The 18364-nt window shown below is 38.3% G+C and overlaps 1 protein-coding gene across 18 annotated transcripts in view; it reads left to right on the forward strand.

Annotated features, from left to right (window-relative positions):
- Positions 1-18364, forward strand: part of BNC2 (basonuclin zinc finger protein 2) — a 425725-nt gene that overhangs the window by 134349 nt on the left and 273012 nt on the right. Inside the window, exons 3-4 of one of the 18 annotated variants that reach the window (XM_079927968.1) lie at positions 16467-16586; positions 17150-17193. The exons of the other annotated variants lie outside the window; for them this stretch is intronic. The gene's annotated coding sequence lies outside the window, so the exon portion shown is untranslated. The remainder of the gene's footprint in view (positions 1-16466; positions 16587-17149; positions 17194-18364) is intronic. 18 annotated transcript variants of the gene reach the window in all.

The raw sequence follows: 18364 nt of genomic DNA on the forward strand, positions 1-18364 counted from the left end.
TGGGATTTTAAGTAGATGGAGGTCGTTAGAAAATGGATAGTGCTCCACTCATTTAAAAAAAATACTGCAGCTGCGTTCTTTTTTAAAAAACCTGTTTTTTTTGTAGGAGTTCATGAGAACTAAATACTTTATTCAGTTAATTCGATTTTTAAAGTATTGGTAAAGAAGGAAAGAAAGCAGTTTGCCAGGCTGGAGACTACCGCAAGTTTAGAAATAGATCTGCGAAAGATAGTGCAGAGAGCCAGCGCTTTGCAGCATTTAGCTAGCGAACAGCTGTATCACACAGTTCTAGATAGGATAAATACATTTGAATAAGGTGTATTTTGACATATCCTGTAGAGGGACCCTGATTACTGCTGATACAGTAAGCTGGGATTTAAATGCAATCAACACAAACCCAATATGCAACTCTTTATGTGCAGTTTCCCATTCTTGCAAGTTAAAAAGTTCATTTCCTCCCAGAGATACTCCTTGGAGTTGCCGAGTGCTTTGAGAGGTGTATTTCTGAGGCACGTCCCTGCCTGGGTGGCTGTTTTTGTGGTTGGAACACAGAGTGTGTTTTCACTGACCTTAGGACCAAATAACTTGTCCTGGCACTTTAAAAATTAGGTGTCATATTCAGGGTTTTCTTGAGTTAGTGGAGGTCGTGTGTGTGTGTGTGTGTGTGTGTGTGTGTGTGTGTGTGTGTGTGTGTGTGTGTTTTGAAAGGGAAGATTGGTTTAGGTCTCCCTCTAGCTAGAAAAGAGTTAATAAAACCAGATAGAGATAATGATCAATTGATAAATGGCTATTGAACCACATAGATGGTGTTAGATTGCTTCTTTGGCACTAGCCCATTTCCAAGTAGATTTGAATCTAAGGAGACTTTAAGTCGTGGAAAACATTTTAGCTAAAAAACAAATAAAAGTAAATTATATAAATGATGGATCAAAGTTAGGAAAATAAATTGAAATCGCTCAGAGACAGAAACTTGTACAGCTGAGCCATTATGATGTCTTTGATCCAGCTGTTTCACTCTGTGGGTGTATAAAAGTCTCTTTTGTGTGTACCTATGTGCATGTATGTGTGAAAGTGAGCATCAGTGATAATATGAAAAGAGTAGAAATATAGGGAAGTAATTTATGCATCATGGGTGCTGTATGAAACTATATAATATTAATTATACTATTTACTAAACAGTGTAGTACAATCAAGGGAGAAAATCACAATGTAAAAAAGTGTAGTGATTTCACTATATTTTATATATTTTCTTTATTTTTTGGTTTTGAAGTAATTGGAGACTCCCCTCCCCCTCTTTTTTCTCCTGTCGTGGTTATTAAATGCTTAACCTCCTCTGCATTTTTGGAAAGCATGTGAAAGAGGGTATGAGTTTACATGGTTTTTTTTTTCTCCTTTAGGATGACATTTTAGTTTGTATAAATATTGTGTAAACTTAAATTGAAACTGTGTAAATCTAAAAATATATGTGCTGTACATGTTTAATATGTTTATTTTCCTGACCTATAGTTCATTGGCAATGCTGATTCAGAGTGTGTGTGTGTGTGTGTGTGTGTGTGTGTGTATGTGCCAGAGCAAGGAAGATATCTCGCAAAGCCAACAGTTTCAAGGAATACTAGTCTCAGTATACACCTTAAGCCAGCTTTTGTCTTACTACAGGTAAAAGTTTGTCCAGTTTAATCAAGTCTGCAGAATTTTGTATTTCTAAGGCATAGAGATGTTTTTTCTATATTATGATTATTTTAATTTCTAAGAAAAAATTGATTTAGCTCATGAAATGAATACAATTTATTGGGTATATTTTTTATTTCAAAGTTTTCTGTAATAAGAAAAACTAGGATTCACCTGACCGTTTCTTTAAATATTAGAAAAGACTGACTAGCAGGTTTTAAAACTGAGTTATAGAAAATTCACCATCTGTAGTATTTAACTACAGCAAAACTTAAGAGTGTGAAATAGCTCATGAATACTGAAATTTAGTATTCTAGGGTTGTATCTTCTATGAGTAATTTAGGAAGTAGGGTTATGAAAATCTTTGTCTTTTGTTTTGTATGAGCAAAGTTAGATCTGCTAATATGTAAATCTTCAGTCCGTGTAATTCTAACAAAAAAGATACCACAATCTGAAGCCAATTTAGATTTGGTGGAACTAAGTCTGTTCCCCTAAAGTTTGAGATATGACAATTTGACTGCATTTTCCTGCCTCTCTACATTTTTCTCCTGTATTTGAGTATGATGTTTTCAAAAAGGATAATATTTTTCCATACAGACAGATATTTGGTAACCTTAAAGGGCATGACTCTTGACTTTTGTAAAGGGAGTTCTTCTTTGGGTCACTTTGATCAGTGACAGGTCGAGAATAACCAGAAACCCTTTGCTCATCTTCTAGAGTCCAGAATGTTATTTTACCCGTTTTAACCTCACAAAGTACTGTTAAAAGCACAAAATCAGGACTGCTTTTGGAAGTTGTTGTTGTTGTTTTTAATCAGGCTTTAAATGGTGATTTTTCGATTTCTGTAAATCTTTTGTGCATGTGAGAGAAGAGCAAATAAAATTTTTGTAGCTACCTCAAGGGATGCAGTAGTCTAATATATTTTGAAATCTTTTCAGAAATGAAACCATAGCAGGTAAGGGGCTAGAGCCCACACTTTTACACATTACTAGAGGCATGTACCTTTTATTATTAGTGAGGTATATTTAACCTGTTTCAAATAAGATGTGGATCCCTTAATAAGGTCTCTTTTCAGACACGAGTGAAATACTAAGTTAGAATTATAAATGACTCTGTGCATCATTATGTAGTAATTTAGGATTCACCCAATGATGTAACAAAATTAACAACATAATTTCATTGTGAAACTGTGTCTTGTTAAAGAACAACTGTCTGACATTATCCTACAGTTGCTTTATTTAACTTCATGCAAATATTATTAGTAGTGACATTTTTCTATTGTGCATTAGATTGTCTCATTAGCATGATGTGTTAGTTATCACCAGAGAAATCATTTCCTAGATAGGTGAGGGGCAAACCAAGAAAGCTAAAAATTAAATCAGTGATTTACATTAATACCAGAGCGTCTGCTCACCAGAGATAGGACAGAGTCAAGCAAACTTTCTCACTAATATAAAATCTAGCCCATTTCAGAGAAATGATAAATAAAATATATTGTCAGAAACATATAATAACATTGCTGGAATCCATTTAAAAGCAGGTTTGAAATGAATTTTTCTCCCAGTAGTCTTTTAGTTCTTTCTATTCATATAGGCAAACACAGTTTCCGTTGGTTGAATCTATATTTTCAAGTGGAAATGGTGGTTTTGTCTGACTTCCTACCTGCCCCTGCCCCCCGCCAAATAATTTGAATGTTTATTCATTAACAGTTTAAAAGGCACATAGACAGTGTTTCTTACAAGTCAGATGCCTAATTGTATATCGCGGTTTGCTGCTTCTTTCTAGTTTGTACAATACATTTTTATTCTAAACTCTGTCCCAGTCGTGCAGCCCTCCTGTCCCTTTTAACAGAGGATGTATATTCTTATTTAACCAGAGACCTGAGTAAAGCAGTTGATAGTTAATGGTCTTTGAAAATGACTTTCACTGCCAGGCATCATGCATCCCTAGGTTTCTGCACTTTTCCTCCTCCCTTTTTACTCCCCTTCTTACAGTCGGTGTGTTTTAGTAATCATGTCTTAGTAAAAAAGGATTAAATTGACCAAACTTACGGTCATGATGCTAAAATAAATATTTATATTATACTAGGAGGCATGTAATTTCAGCTTGTTGAATCGGTAGGCTGCTACCTCCAATTTAGTTCCCCTCTCTAATTTGAGTGATAATGTGTTTTATTTTGAAGTCTTAACTGTAGACATATGTTCATATAGAATTCTTATCATCCATTCTTATAATGGAACACTAAAATAGGAATATGTGGATAATTGTTAAAATACAAATTATAGCATAGAGACAGGTACCTGTGTGCTGGCCTATACTTTGTAAGTCTACGTATAACATGCAGACTTCACTTAACAGGCACTGTGTAATTTGTAATGCGAGGGAGGGGAAAGTAGTAGGCCTTATCTGTGGTGTTTACATATGTGTAAAAGCAGATCAGGCACAAACGTATTCTCAGATGTGTGTGGTATATATTGGTATATATTAAAAATCTGTGCGCAGATTTCAAGTTTATTTTCACCACAGTACATTAAGTGAGTTGGAACATAGTAGGTGATCATTTTGAAATTACTTTTCTCACGTTTCTGTCGTCTGCTCCTTGGGACTGTGTGTGTGTGTGTGTGTGTGTGTGTGTGTGTGTGTGTGTGTGTAATTTATAAAGCCTTTTGCTAAGGTGAGTCGAGTAACCACAGTCGAAAAATCAATCCCTAAAGGTGCAGCTATCTTATCTCTATAATTGTAGGTATTTTTTTATAATTGCATTTATGAGTGTATCTGAACACTCACTGATAAATTCTGTTGTTCATGCGTGGCTTTATGGAAATCTGATTAATGGAGTGACAGGACAGATTTGGGCTCCCACAGCAGCACATCCTCCCACTCTGTGTCAGGGTTAAGAGCCGCGGCAAATCCTCCCTAACTAATTAGATGCTGAGTAAGGCATCTCGGAGAAGTTGGGGCAAAAGTGAATGGGTCACAGCCAAAGCAGGATTGCAAGGACTCCAGTGATAGTGAAAGCATTCCAGTTTGCTAGGTCATGGTGACACGGGGAGCTGATTCCAAAGGAGCAGGCCGTTACAGATAGTGAACTGGCGTCATCCACTTCAGCGAAAAACAAAAATTCTAGTGCTTCTGTCTCCCCACCTTATATGCCTGACACACACTTAAAAGTTAGATTGGGCACCTGCCTTCATCAGTCTGCAAAGCTTTCCACAGGACTTTCCCTATAAACATGAATAGCTAATGACTCTGTACAGCCTAAGAGGTATTTTCTGAACTTGGGATGCTTGATTAGAATATGCGCGCGCACACACACACACACACACACACACACACACACACACACACATGTATGTATCTAAAGGAATGAGACAAGAAACTGGAATTTACTTCTAGCTTGTGTCCACAATTTGAATCATTGTGTTGGAAACGAAGTAGGAGTTAACTCCTTTTTTCCCACGGAATATTGTCAGGGAACTTCGTGGTAGCAGGGAGAAGAGAGTGAATCGTGGGGTGACTTTTTCAGTGAGAGAATTTTTTTCTGGGACTACCTGCTTGTTACTATCCAAAGAACATGAAATATAATGGTTACAAGATTTCCTTTCATGTGAGGTTTGGAGCCCGGGTTGTTCTGTGCGTGGAATGAATTCTTCACTACGTGAAAATCCTCTTGTCCCTCTCGTGGTATGTTTTTGCCGCTACACAACTACCTTTTCCAGGCCTTGGTCAGAGAGAAGATTGTTTGGGGATCATAGGAAATGATTGATCTCACCCCTGTCTGCCGAAGCTGATGCCATTTTTATTTCCCAAAAAGCAGCTGGCTTCCACATTTTGCTTGGTGATCCTCGTCTACTTAAGGACCAGAGAGAGAAGGAGGAAGGGAGTCAAAAACCCTTTCAAGGAACTTCGACATCTATTTTTAAGCTTTAGAGAAATAAGGGAAAAGAGGCATAATTCAGGCATAGCAGCCTTTCTATCCTGACATACAAGCAAGACATTGTGTAGAAGAAGGAGATTTTTCCTGTAAGATACAACTGTAAACAGGCGAAAAAAATAAGATGAAAAACTTTCTGAACAACTCAAGCTCCAGGAAGTTTTAATATGTACAGATGACGTCCGGAAAATGATGCCTGGGGCGGTGACATCCGACGTACTCCCATCTCCTCACTGAGCATGACCTGTACTGCCTTCTCCCTCCCCAGTTTTAAAAGAAATTTAGAGACTAGGAAAAATAAAAGTATTGATTCTTTTTTAATTTGTACATTCCCTGTAGGAAGCCTAGCAAATTTCATAGTGTACATTCAAACCCTAAGGTGAAAAATTTATGACTAGAGTTCATTTGGGTGAGGGCGGTGTGCGGTGTTGTTCTGTTCAAACGCTCTGGGAAGCATTTCATGCCACAGAGTCAGAGATCAGGAGAAGAGAGGAAGAGCTGTATCATTTCTTCATCCACAGAGCCTTTCTTAATGGAAATGCTTGTGGAGAAACAGTGCATTATTCAAACTGGCTAACGTAGAAATCAAATTCTCAGCTTATTAATCATCATTCCAATTAAAAAAATGAATTGATCCTTTAACAACAAAATAATATCCTTTTGTTTTTCTTGAATTAAGCTCATCAGTTTTTCATTTCTGTTAAGAAAATGAAAATAATCTTGAACAGTAGGAAGTTACTCATTGTAGCACGGATTCTCTTGAGCATAGCTGACATCTTATTTACTCAGTATTTTTAGACTGCAGTGTTATTTTGCTACTGTCTTTAGGGTTTGTGTGTTGTTGAGAGGGGGGATGCTTTAAGTCTGTTGTGCTGGCGGCCATTTACTTAATGACCTAAATACCTGAATACATGGTTAGGCTGTTCTTTCTTCCTATTTCCGTTCCCAAAGACCTAATTTCTTACTTTATTTTCCTTTCCCCTCTTTTTTCTTTTTCTGGATTTCTCCTTACTTTCACTGGGTCTGTTTGCCCTAATATAAAGGAATTAAAAGGCAGTACCTCGCTCTGGCAGAGGGATGGGAAAGAGGTGCCACTCTCAGATGTGGTCCTCATTGTGGAGGTGCTGACAGGAGGACTGTCCCGAGTTCTCTTCTGTAAGGGTTCTCTAAGTCTGGGCTTGATAAAAATGTGTTACCAAGGGCCCAGGCTTATCATTCAAAGGCGCTGAAAGGCAGTTCAGTTGGATCCTTCACCGTGTAAGAAGGTACTTAGCTGAATAGAGATTTTGCTTTTCTCTTTTTCTTTTTTTTTTTAAGTAATTCTTGGCTTTATCATTTTGTGCGGTTAGACTTACGTCTGCGCAAGAGAGCATTTTGTTAGAAGGAAAACGCGTAAAGTTTTCCGTCGATAGGTTGAAGGTATGACTCTTTGAGACAAACTGAAGTTAATAAGAGTTAACTGGAACATTTAAAAAAGAAGTCGTGGCAGGACTGATATTAATGGGTGACATTAAAAATTGAAATTGAAAGCATGCAGTATACATAACACAATGAGGAGGATTCACTACTGTTCTGTATTTAATAAATTTTAACTCATTGTCCTACACAGCTGAGAGACTGTTAAAATGGACAAGATTAGAAAATATTATTCTACATGGGAAAGACACAGCTTCCAGTCCTGGACCTGCTGTGCTTTTGTGTGACTGTCATGAATTTTTCAACTTTATTAAGGTGTCTTTTAGTGGCTATTTGTTTTCTAGACAGTTCTTCAGGACTCATACTTGATGATCAGGGAGTACCTGAACGGGGAGTTTAAAAAGAAAAATTTCAGGATAATGAATATTTTACATGCCGAAAACAATTACTTTCAGCTGGCTTAACGTAATAACACAACTAATATTAAAATGAGAACGTTCATCACTAGGGTTTAAAAAAATTTTTTTTTCTTCCATTAAAATTTAAGCAAGAAAGATTTCATTGACTTAAATCATTAGGATGGCTATTTGGGGCACCTAATCAGGCATAGGTAAAGAAAACTGCCCACTCCTGTGCCCTCTGCCAGTGCTGGAGGGCAGTGGACATGACTGGGAGGCCACTTGCAAGAAATGGGACGGTAATTATACACTGAGCATATTTATGAAGTTGCCTTCTTGTTGACCTCGTGTCAGAACATAAGAGTCAGGTAGGTTATTTGTGGCTCTATCTAATATTGCTTTTCTTTTATTCTTTTTTTTTTTTTTTTTAGGTATAAATATTAGAGTACCAGAAAGAACCAAAACCAAAGCCCTGTTGTAGACTTTGTGGAAAGACTTACTGTCTTGCTATAGAAAAAATTTAAAACCCCACAATGTCACATGGTAGTGCCTTTGTATGTGGTGCACAGACAGGCAGGAAGTGTACACCTGTCCTTTGGTTGGTTGTAGGAATTAAGTGATTCATTTCTAGGTTTGTTGAGGTTTTGGCGTTGGCTGCCTCAAATGCAATGAGTGTATGGATAGCTCATCCTAAAAAGGAATTCCTCGTGTTAGGAATGTCATTTTAATGATTCCTTACTTTGTAGCCTTTTGGCTCCTTGAGGATAGTTTTTTGGGGAAGCTCAGTGTCATTCATTGGGAAATACCTTGATTGAGTCTTACTTTGTGAATTGCCATTTTCAACCAGTGAAAAACTGCAGTTATCCTCAAATGAGTTAGAACTAAACTGAGATGGAGATACCAAGATTAGACTCTGACTCGAACTTCAAACATCTCATCATTTCCCTTCCCAACCACTTCTTTTTTGTTTTCTTGGACAACTTTAGAAAGTAACCGGGGACTGAATAAATCTTAAAATATCTTCCCAATCCTATTGTCTGTTAAACGGAGTTCCTTGTGAAAAAGAATTTTTCCATTTTGACTCTTCTTTTGACGTTTATTATAAATGAAGTAGGAAGGGATCGAGAGAGAAGTCCAACATCTGGGAGAGCTTGTTTCAGTAGCCAGCATGGGAGCCCGAACCCTGGCTTCATATAGGTAAGATGTGTTATGGGAATAAAGGCCTTGTGCATTTAATGAACCCCGCCTGCCTGTCAGCTTGGTTTTTCTTGCACCATTGTTGTTCACATAGGAAAAAAAGAGTCTTCACAGCCTGTGGTGAGATTAGAGTAATGAAAATGAAGTGTTAATCTGTCGATAGCTAGCACATCTCATATACTGCTTCCTGGGCCACATTCATGCTTGTATAATATATTCCAGGTTTTCTCATGACCAGAGAAGCTTGGATGCTCGTTATATTAAAAAAAAAAAAAAACCCTTTTGGTTAAAAGAGAGAAGTGCTAATTTTTACTTGTGCAGATAACTATTTTTAATAACTTCTTTGTAAACCGACTGCTGCCTGCCTTCTTATTATGCTGATGACCCACTGTTCTTTGTGTGGTGGTATGCCTGTACTTTTGGTCTCTCTCTCTCTCTCTCTCTTTTTTTAAAACAAATGTAGAATGTTGAAATGAGCCTCGGTGTAAGCCTAGTTTGAGATACCCTTTCCTAGAAATCAGTGATTCATAGAAAGAAGTGAATGGAATACCTTCATCCCCATAGAATATAGATTAAAGAATATTAAGCATTCATTATCTCATGCTTTATTTTTTATCTTAACACAAAAAAGTGCAAACAAAAATAAACAAATCAGGAGTCTTCTAGAACTGTTTTATGTATTTGCAGTCAGCTGCCATGTGAACCTGAGGAGAAAATTTTAAAACTTTGGTCATCATGGATGGGAATTAACTGTGTTTTTCCATAAAATTCCCCTTTCTAAAATGTTATAGTAGATGAATCAACATGAATGTGGTGAATTATATCAATACTTTTCCTAGAACTCTTGTTTTAATTTTTTACCATTTTACTCATTAGTCATTTGAGAAATTTAAAAATTTTTCTAAAGGGATGCTCTTAAAGAAGAAAGAGAATATGTTTAGTCTTAGATTGTACCAAGATGTTTTAAAGAAAATAATGTGAACCGTTACATGCATGCTGTCCCACGGGGTCATCTCTTTAAGAAGCACCTTAAGAGATGGTTTCAAAAGAAGTGTAAAAGGGGTGGGGAGAGGTAAATTAATAATTGAGTTCCAGGTGTCTGCTTCTAATTGCTCAAATTTCAAACATAAGGGATATTAAGGAAAAATGCTTCCCAAAAGGAGTATATCACACTGTTGTTCAGCTATCGGGCCTGAGACTATGGAACTCATACTTACGGCATTTTCTCTTTTCCTAGTCAACTGGGTGTTAAGGAATGCAGTATGATCATTATGATTTTGTGAACTGTTTACTTAAAGTTGTTCAAGTTGTTAAGAATCAAGAGATTTTGGGGATTAAAGTTTGATTGTGAAGTAAATTTGGCATGTGTTCAAGGGTTACTTTCTTAAGGTGAAACTGGAAGAAAAATGCCTCTCTGATAGGAAGGAAACACCTAATTAAAAATAATCTTTCAAGAATGTGGGCCAATGATGAAACATAATTTGCAAACACTCTCCTAAAGTTGATTTACATTTTTTTCTTTTTCATAAGTTGGAATATGGCTGGTCATAGCATATTTAGTGCATTCTGAACCATACGGTACAGCAGAGATAGCCTGTTGATATCCTTTGGTGAAGGGAAAGGATACTTTCCTCTGCTAAACAGGGTATTTCTAATTTGTTTGTAAACTCTGTTAATAGATAGAAGAACTATATTGTTGTGGTTAATTGGAAATAGTGAACTAGAAAAGACTTTCTCCTTGCACTTGCTTCCAGTTAAGAAAAAAAGCAAATAGAAGTGCATGGTGACTTTGTCATAGACATCTGCTTTTAGGTAATAATCATTTTTAAAGAAATACGCCATGACTTTTGGGGTCATTTGAACCTGCAATAATGTCTATTTAATATAAGTATAAATGTCAGATTGTGGCATACATGTGGAGCCAGTAAAGATGAGTATTTGCTATGATAATATTCATGCATTCTAAATGTTGACTTTTAAAATTTACCTTGAAGATGTATTCTATTTTCACATTAGGGTCAGTTTTCACTTAAGTATATGATCGTTCAAGAAAGGAAGTGCAGAAGTGTTAACATGTGAAGGAACAAAATGGATGTAGATCTCAGTAATAGTTTGACCTGAGCACATTTTCTGGGCTGCAGAGAAGAATGTGCTTGATTGAAAACTAGTGTAAATGTTTTGTTGAACCACTGTGTAAGACAAGATCATCAGTTTTGGATTTGCTTTACAAATTTTTTTAATTAGGAAAAGCAGTTTGCTTTGCACTTGATGTTTGATTGAACAACTATATTTTGAAGTAAAATCTACCCACTGTTTTACATTGTGTAAGCCCATGAAATAAGAAAGAGAAGACACCCTTCTCTTTTTCTTCCACAAACTCTGTAAACCCTCTTTGGAGTAGTATGGCATTTTAAAGATCAGGAGTTGCCCAAAAGGGCCATGAGGAAGTAAGGTAAACAAAGCAAGAGGTGTGAATCTGATGGGTACTGTGGTGGACCAGAAGGCTCTTGTGTCAACCACAGTGAGGTAGCAGCTCCCCAGCTCTAACCCGTTGTTGCCAGGTGGGAATGCAAGGCCCAATGCTGTGAGGTCTTCCTCATCTCTCTCTTTTTTTTTAAATGGGAAGTCAGAAATCTAGATTTTTATGTCAGAATCTCCTGATTTTTAAATCTTGGCAACCTTTTCAAATGTTTTTAAAAGTGTGTGGTCCAAACAAAACTCATCTGTAGGCTATATTCAGCCTACTGGCTGCCAGATAGAAACCTCTGTTTTAGGTAATATTTTCAAGGATGAAGATAATAGTTTCATTGCATGTGAGCATTCATCTTGGGAATTCCCCACTGGGATGAGACCGAATTCTTCATTTTTTTTCACAATTTGAAAAAAGTTTAGGGCTTCCCTGGTGGCGCAGTGGTTGCGGGTCCGCCTGCCGATGCAGGGGATGCGGGTTCGTGCCCCGGTCCGGGAGGATCCCACGTGCCGCGGAGCAGCTGGGCCCGTGAGCCATGACCGCTGAGCCTGCGCGTCCGGAGCCTGTGCTCCGCAACGGGAGAGGCCGCAGCAGTGAGAGGCCCGCGTACCGGGGGAAAAAAAAAAAAGTTTAGTAAATATATTTCTGGTGCTGAGAGTTTTGATGTATATAGCTTTTCTTTTTATGACCCACATATAAAGAAAAATCAAACATGAGCAAAACAAAAAATGGACAAAGACTTTTAATAAAGGTAGAAAAGTAAGAATTTTAGGATTCTAGGGAAGGAAGGGGAGATTTCTAAATTTGGAGAAGAATCCCATGATTTGCGTCAGTCACTGATGTATATATGAAAAGCTGAATTCAACTATAAAAGGCTTTTCATCTCACCTTTAAGCAGTGGATTCTTGGCCCTGAATCTTTGTGGGAATGCAGTAATTTACCAGGCAATTGATTATGATGTCACGGGGAAGAGATGGACCACAAGGCAAAACTTCCCCGTACTAATTCGTACAAGGCCAATATTGTATACGAGCTTCAAAAAAACATCATTTATGTTGTATAAGATGAGGTTTTCAGTGTCTTTCTAAATTTTTCAAAGGGGCTCTTTAAGAGAAATAATCTATTCATAATTGAAATTCTCTAGGCAAATCATATATCAACATTTTCAACAGAACAGGTAATTAATTGGTTTGAATTTCAAATTGAAGGTCATCCTGTTATTGATTTTTGTGGGAACAGGAAACAAGAACATCTTGTTAAAATGATCTGCAAACGGGGCCTCCGTGTGCCTAGGTTCTATCTAGGGTCTTGTTGAACAGCATTGCTGGACAGTGTCAGACACCAATCAGAAGGGAGTCATCACTGATGTCAACATTAACAAGCTGTTGGTTTGCTTCCAAAACAGCAGAGAAGAGCTGAGCTGGAGGAAAGACCAGAGAGTAACAGTTTGTTTTATATAGCAAGTCAGGTATTTCAACTCAAGTGACTGGTGCAGCTTGTTACAAAGCATGTGTATGTGTGTCAGAATGACGTTGGTGTGCCATGTGTAAGAAGTTCAGCATCAACACAGCTGGGACTTACCACTTTCAGAAGCCTTTCAACTGGGAATTAGATAAAATATCTTTAATAGAGGGGAGGGAAGCACTGCAGTTAAGAGGGTGGTGAAGAATGGAGGATAAAAGAATATACCCTTTTAGATGCTCTTCATTTTTATAAAATAACATTTGTGCTTTGTATTTGAGAAATAGTTTTATTGTTCCATGTGCCAGGCTATTTTAAAGCAGTAATTTCTCTTCTCGCTGTGTTTATACTTCTCGCGAATGGTGTAATGTGAGGGTAACATGTACTCGGTGGGTGGCAAACATGATGCCTTTCTAAACTGGAATAAGTATTTTAATTTGAGCTGTGCTAAACAAGTTGGAAACTTAATGCAGCTTCTTCTTAGGGTTCAAAGTAAAATTCTTAATAAAAAGGAGGGGGAGAGCCTTCCATTTTAAATACCCTGGAGCCGTTAATGCAGTTATTTCCAGGTCGACTTCTTTTTGTGTAGGCATGACAGTAGCACCAACCATCTGCGTTAAGCCTTAACATTCCACAGAGCCACTTTAAGTTTATTATGAGCTTCAAAGCCTGCTCATCCCTAAGAGAATATCAAGTTTAAGCATGTCACGTTGCCATAGTCACTGTTAACTTTCTTAAATCAAGAAGTGCCTTTCTTGAGTCAAAAAGGTTGACTTTGCTATAGGTGATCCAGTCTTTGGGTCCAGTGCAGTCATCTGTCTGATTGTTGCCCCCTTGAATTGTCAGTCCACCTTGTTAGCAGTGGTTGGAAAGTACCCCAGATAAGGCAGGACTCCGCACAATTTGTTTAAAGCTCTGAGACGATGTCAACATTCTTTTTCAACTTGATTCTTAGAGCTCAAGTCATTGATCCCGTTTTACCAATTCGCAGTTGGAATTTCATTACAGTTTTTAGAAATGTAGGGGAGGGTGGGAAAAGATGTTGATGCTGTCCTAATACTTGGGAGTTTCTACACCACAGAAGGCTAGCGCTTTGGGAAAGAATATGGGGGCTGCCCAGCCTGATCTCACGGTGCTCAGCTTCTCTTCTGAGGGAAAGGAATTCCCCATTTCCTGAATGTGAAATGCCTACCCTTTTGGAGGCTCCTGGTCTTAGTTCCTACCTCAGTTAATAAACCACCCCTGTCTGTACCGTGTATCTCAGAGATGGAACTTGACGGACTAGTCAGCATTGCAAAGGTCACCCTAAAGCTGTTGGCAGAATACACTGCTCTTTGTTGCTCGGTGATTATAATGCTACTGTAGAAGTTAACTGGATGTATTCGACTGAGCTGCTTTTCCAGAATACCAAATTATTGACTTCTTTTAGATGCCTAATAGAATGCCCAATCACAAGCTGTCTCAAGTATATTTGAAAGACTTCTTAACTTGAAATATCAGTGCTTTGGCCACCAGAGGGATAATATATGCAGAGTGGGTGTCCATTGCCTTGTTTTGCTTCAGTGAAAATACTTCTAAATTATTCTCATCTTTTAGAGTTTTCATATTATCCAAAACGATAATGTTCCAACAAAGTAGAAGATCAGAGGTGGTCCAAAAAGTTTCCTTACATTACAGCTTGTCTTCTGTCAGTGTAGCAGTATTTAAAATCATGTTATGAATGGACTCTTTTTTAAGAAAAACCCTATAAAACTTCATTTCCTTTCATGTTATTTCCCATGAATATAAAATGTGGAAAGAGCTTTTTTTTGGCTTTAGCTTATAACTTTAAAGAGTGCAAAAGTGGGTTTCACCATATTTTTTTTAATGTAAATTTATTTATTTATTTATTTTTGGCTGCGTTGGGTCTTCGTTGCTGTGTGTGGACTTTCTCTAGTTGCGGCTAGCGGGGGCTTCTCTTGTCGCGGAGCATGGGCTCTAGGCGCGCGGGCTTCAGAAGTGGCTCGTGGGCTCTAGAGCGGGGGTTCAGTAGTTGTGGCACACGGGCTTAGTTGCTCCGCAGCATGTGGGATCTTCCCGGACCAGGGATTGAACCCATGTCCCCTGCATTGGCAGGCGGATTCTTAACCACTGTGCCACCAGGGAAGCCCCTCACCATATTTTTGTGTATTCAAATTTACTTCACAATTTTCTTACTGAAATATTACTTAAATTATATTCAGAATTATGAGGAATAGCTAATAAATGATCAAGCTATTTATTTGAGGCAGGGGAACTGTACTTGAGAGAGTTTTGTATTTTGCATGCTTACGTAGATTTTGTGGCACCGGTACAAGCTTGATATACCTTCTAGTGCACAGGTAGTATCTTGGCTTTAGCTCTCATTTAAAAAAGATGAGTAAAGATCCCAAGTACTAAGGTGTGAGTAACTAATTGTTTTCACTTGATGCATGTCCTTTGGACTGACTACTTTCCCAAATGTGTGATCTGCCACATATTCTTACTTCCTCTAGTTCTTTTTGGTCCTAATCAGATTGGTTTAGCAATTTAGGCATTTAAAATTACTTCCTCTTTGGTTTCAAAATGAGTAAGTGAAGACTCAGAGAAATCCCTTCAGTTTACCTTTTAGTATCTTTGAACAGAGCAAATTCTGACCTACCTTCCTTTCAGTTGTTTCTTTTTTGTTTGTTTATTATTTATTTATTTATTTATGGCTGCGTTGGGTCTTCGTTGCTGCGCGTGGGCTTTCTCTAGTTGCGGCACGTGGGGGCTACTCATCGTTGTGGTGCACGGGCTTCTCATTGCAGCGGCTTCTCTTGTTGCGGAGCACAGGCTCTAGGCACGCGGGCTTCAGTAGTTGTGGCACATGGGCTCAGTAGTTGTGGCTCTCGGGCTCTAGAGCACAGGCTCAGTAGTTGTGGCGCACGGGCTTAGTTGTTCTGCGGCATATGGGATCTTCCTGGACCAGGGCTCAAACCCGTGTCCCCTGCCTTGGCAGGTGGATTCTTAACCACTGTGCCACCCGGGAAGTCCTCAGTTGTTTCTTATTGAGCTAGATAAGCACATATTAAGCAGACTATGTTCCCTCTCTCTCCAAAATAACAGAATGAAATCGGTGTTCAAATAGCTTTTGTTGCAAACATTCAACAATCAAAGGGAACTAAACAAAATGATTTAAAATACAGTGATTAGCATTAAGTTCAGATTCTGAACAGTATTTGAAAGCAGAGTATAGTGACAGAGTTTTGTGTTGTAGGTTCTTAAGACCTAAACATTTGTTGAAAAGATCTTTTTCTTTAATCCAGGGGTTTGTTTCTCTTAGAATAATAATCATTTCATGCTGTTCCTTGTTTTTCTAGTTGACCCATTCTCCAGACCTTTAAAAAAAAACTTTTTAAGTCGATGTAAATTCCATTTTAATTAGACCAGTGCAATCTAGTACTGCAACTAGCCAGGAATGGAAGAAACATGTTGGCAGTTAATACAACCGAAATCAACCATAGCCAGATAATCCCCCTGATCTTTGTTCCCCACCTCCACAATTAAATGACCCTGTTGTTCTGGAGTTTCAACAAGACATTTAAGGTTCATTTAAAAAAAATGATCATCCTTTACAGGATTGTTTGCTCTTGCATTTCTCTTTCTTTCTTTCCCTTGCCACACAGCTGTCACTGGTATAGGAGAAAGATTGGGGGGAGGGGAAGAGGAGGAAGCCCTGTTCAAATCGTGTCACGTAGCACTAATTCATCTGCTCTCATTAGAGGGAGCGAGGGACAGCAGTGATGGCCAAGAGCTGCACTCCACACATGACACGCGAACAGTTTGGGGAATAGAAAATTGCTTTCTCAGGAAGCCCAGCCAATTAAGGACTTGACCATATTGAATGTCAAGTGTTAATTTAGGTTTTTCTTCATTTTCCCAGTAGTAATGCGGGTCCTGTGATGAGCAAATACATGTCAAGTAAAAGTTGATTGCATGAAGGACCCGGGTATTATATGTCACTGACAAGTCACAAATGTACTGAAGTCTTTTAACCCCTTAGGTGAGTGTGGTGGGGGAGGGGAGAATGGGATTAATGTTACCATAATGATAAGAATAGATAGTTTACATGGGGGTGGCATGGGTGGGACAGACAGTAATGGTAATTCATGCAAAAACCGGGGATAGGACAGATCCTACTCTCAGGGCATAGAGGCCCTTGAAATGCATACCATATGATTCTCTGCCATTGCATGGAATTCAGAATATATGGTCTGTCTCCTAAGATTATATGAAAAGGGAAAGTAATGTACTCTACGGTCTTTACCTAGGAAATTCCTTATTAATTTTCTCCTTTGGAAGAAATAAAACATTCATTAAGTAATCACGCTATTTTGGACATTTTAATCCTTTGGCTCAGTGCAGCTGTAAAATTTCTGGTTATTTATAATTTCAGCTTCTAATCAGCTTCAGCTTCAAATATTCATTTTAAAAAGTAGCCGTGTAATAGAAAAGATGCAAAACGTGAGATGGAAAGAACGTTTATTTTCTGTCACGAGTTCTCTGGAAGGTGGTGTTTAGCCAATAGAAACAAGTAGGTCTGTCATTGTCTTTCATTTCTTTTAGTGCCCAGTTGTAGAAGGGAAGAGATTCAAGCTTCAGTGAGTGAGGTAACTTTGTGTTTTTGAAACTAAATGTTGCACGTTGCCCATCATGTATAGCATCTCATTTCCATTCATCAGCATTCATTTACATACGAATGTCCGGAAAATAAGAGAATGTTTCTGTTGCAGTTGTACGAGTAGCAAATAAAAATATCCCCACAGTTTAAAGCACTGCTGTGTGTAGTTTAAACAATCTTAAAGTGAAACTCAGAGCAGTTAAAATCTGGTCATTTTTTTGTTTTCTTTGTATGTAATAATCACTTTCCCCCTTCATATCTTTGAAGCTGTCACCTTAATTAAAACACTTTCTTGAAACTCTCTTCTGTTTATTCGACAGTTTTAACACACTTGCCTTTGTGTCTTGACAATGCTTGCACTCTGAAAACTTGAGTCTGATAACGCTTTAATTTTGGCAGCAAAAAATACTAAGAGTCTTTCTATCCCTCAGGTTAGGAGCTGTACTATCATTATATTAAAAGTTGGCTAAAGTTACATTAAGGAACAATTAGGAAACGACTACGAGAATCTGCTGTTTAATAAAATAGGTTTTTATGAAGAAAGAAACATTAGGCTCCCGAATGCTGGGATGTAATATATCAGTTCTTTAACATCTCCCTTCCCCTTCTCAGAACTAACCAAATAAAATAAACTTAGCCCTCCCTTCCCTTCCTATGTTGATAAGCTCTGTCTATGGGGCTCCGGTGGCATTGCGAGAGTACTGTCTAATTAGAGCCCAATTGTCAGCAGCTTCTCTTCCGCTGGGTGTGCCGAGAGACTTAAGTAAGTTTCCGTAAAGTAAATTCTGATGTTGGCAGCTCGGGGTTGCTGATTCAAGTTATTCCTTTTCTTCTGTGTCACTTTTGACGGATGGTACCTAATGCAATCAACCACAGGCCAAGCAAGCCTTGCCTTGCGTTGTGTTAGTAACTGGACCAGGAGATCCCCTCCTCCCTCGATCTCACCTTCAAATGCTCACTCCTTCCTGCCACCCCCACTGACACTTCAGCCCAAATCGGAAAGTGAAAAGAACCACAGGGCTGCCCAGGACAGGCTCTTCTGAAACTTCATTTCCCAGTGGTGCAGCCAGAGCTGCCTCCCTTTGCGTGCCTTTTTGATAAATTTAAGAAGTCAAATCGCTGACACAGATAGATAATCCAAGTGTAGAGGGTGAAGAGTT

This window comes from Stenella coeruleoalba (assembly GCF_951394435.1).
Source record: "Stenella coeruleoalba genome assembly, chromosome: 7".
Taxonomy (NCBI): domain Eukaryota; kingdom Metazoa; phylum Chordata; class Mammalia; order Artiodactyla; family Delphinidae; genus Stenella; species Stenella coeruleoalba.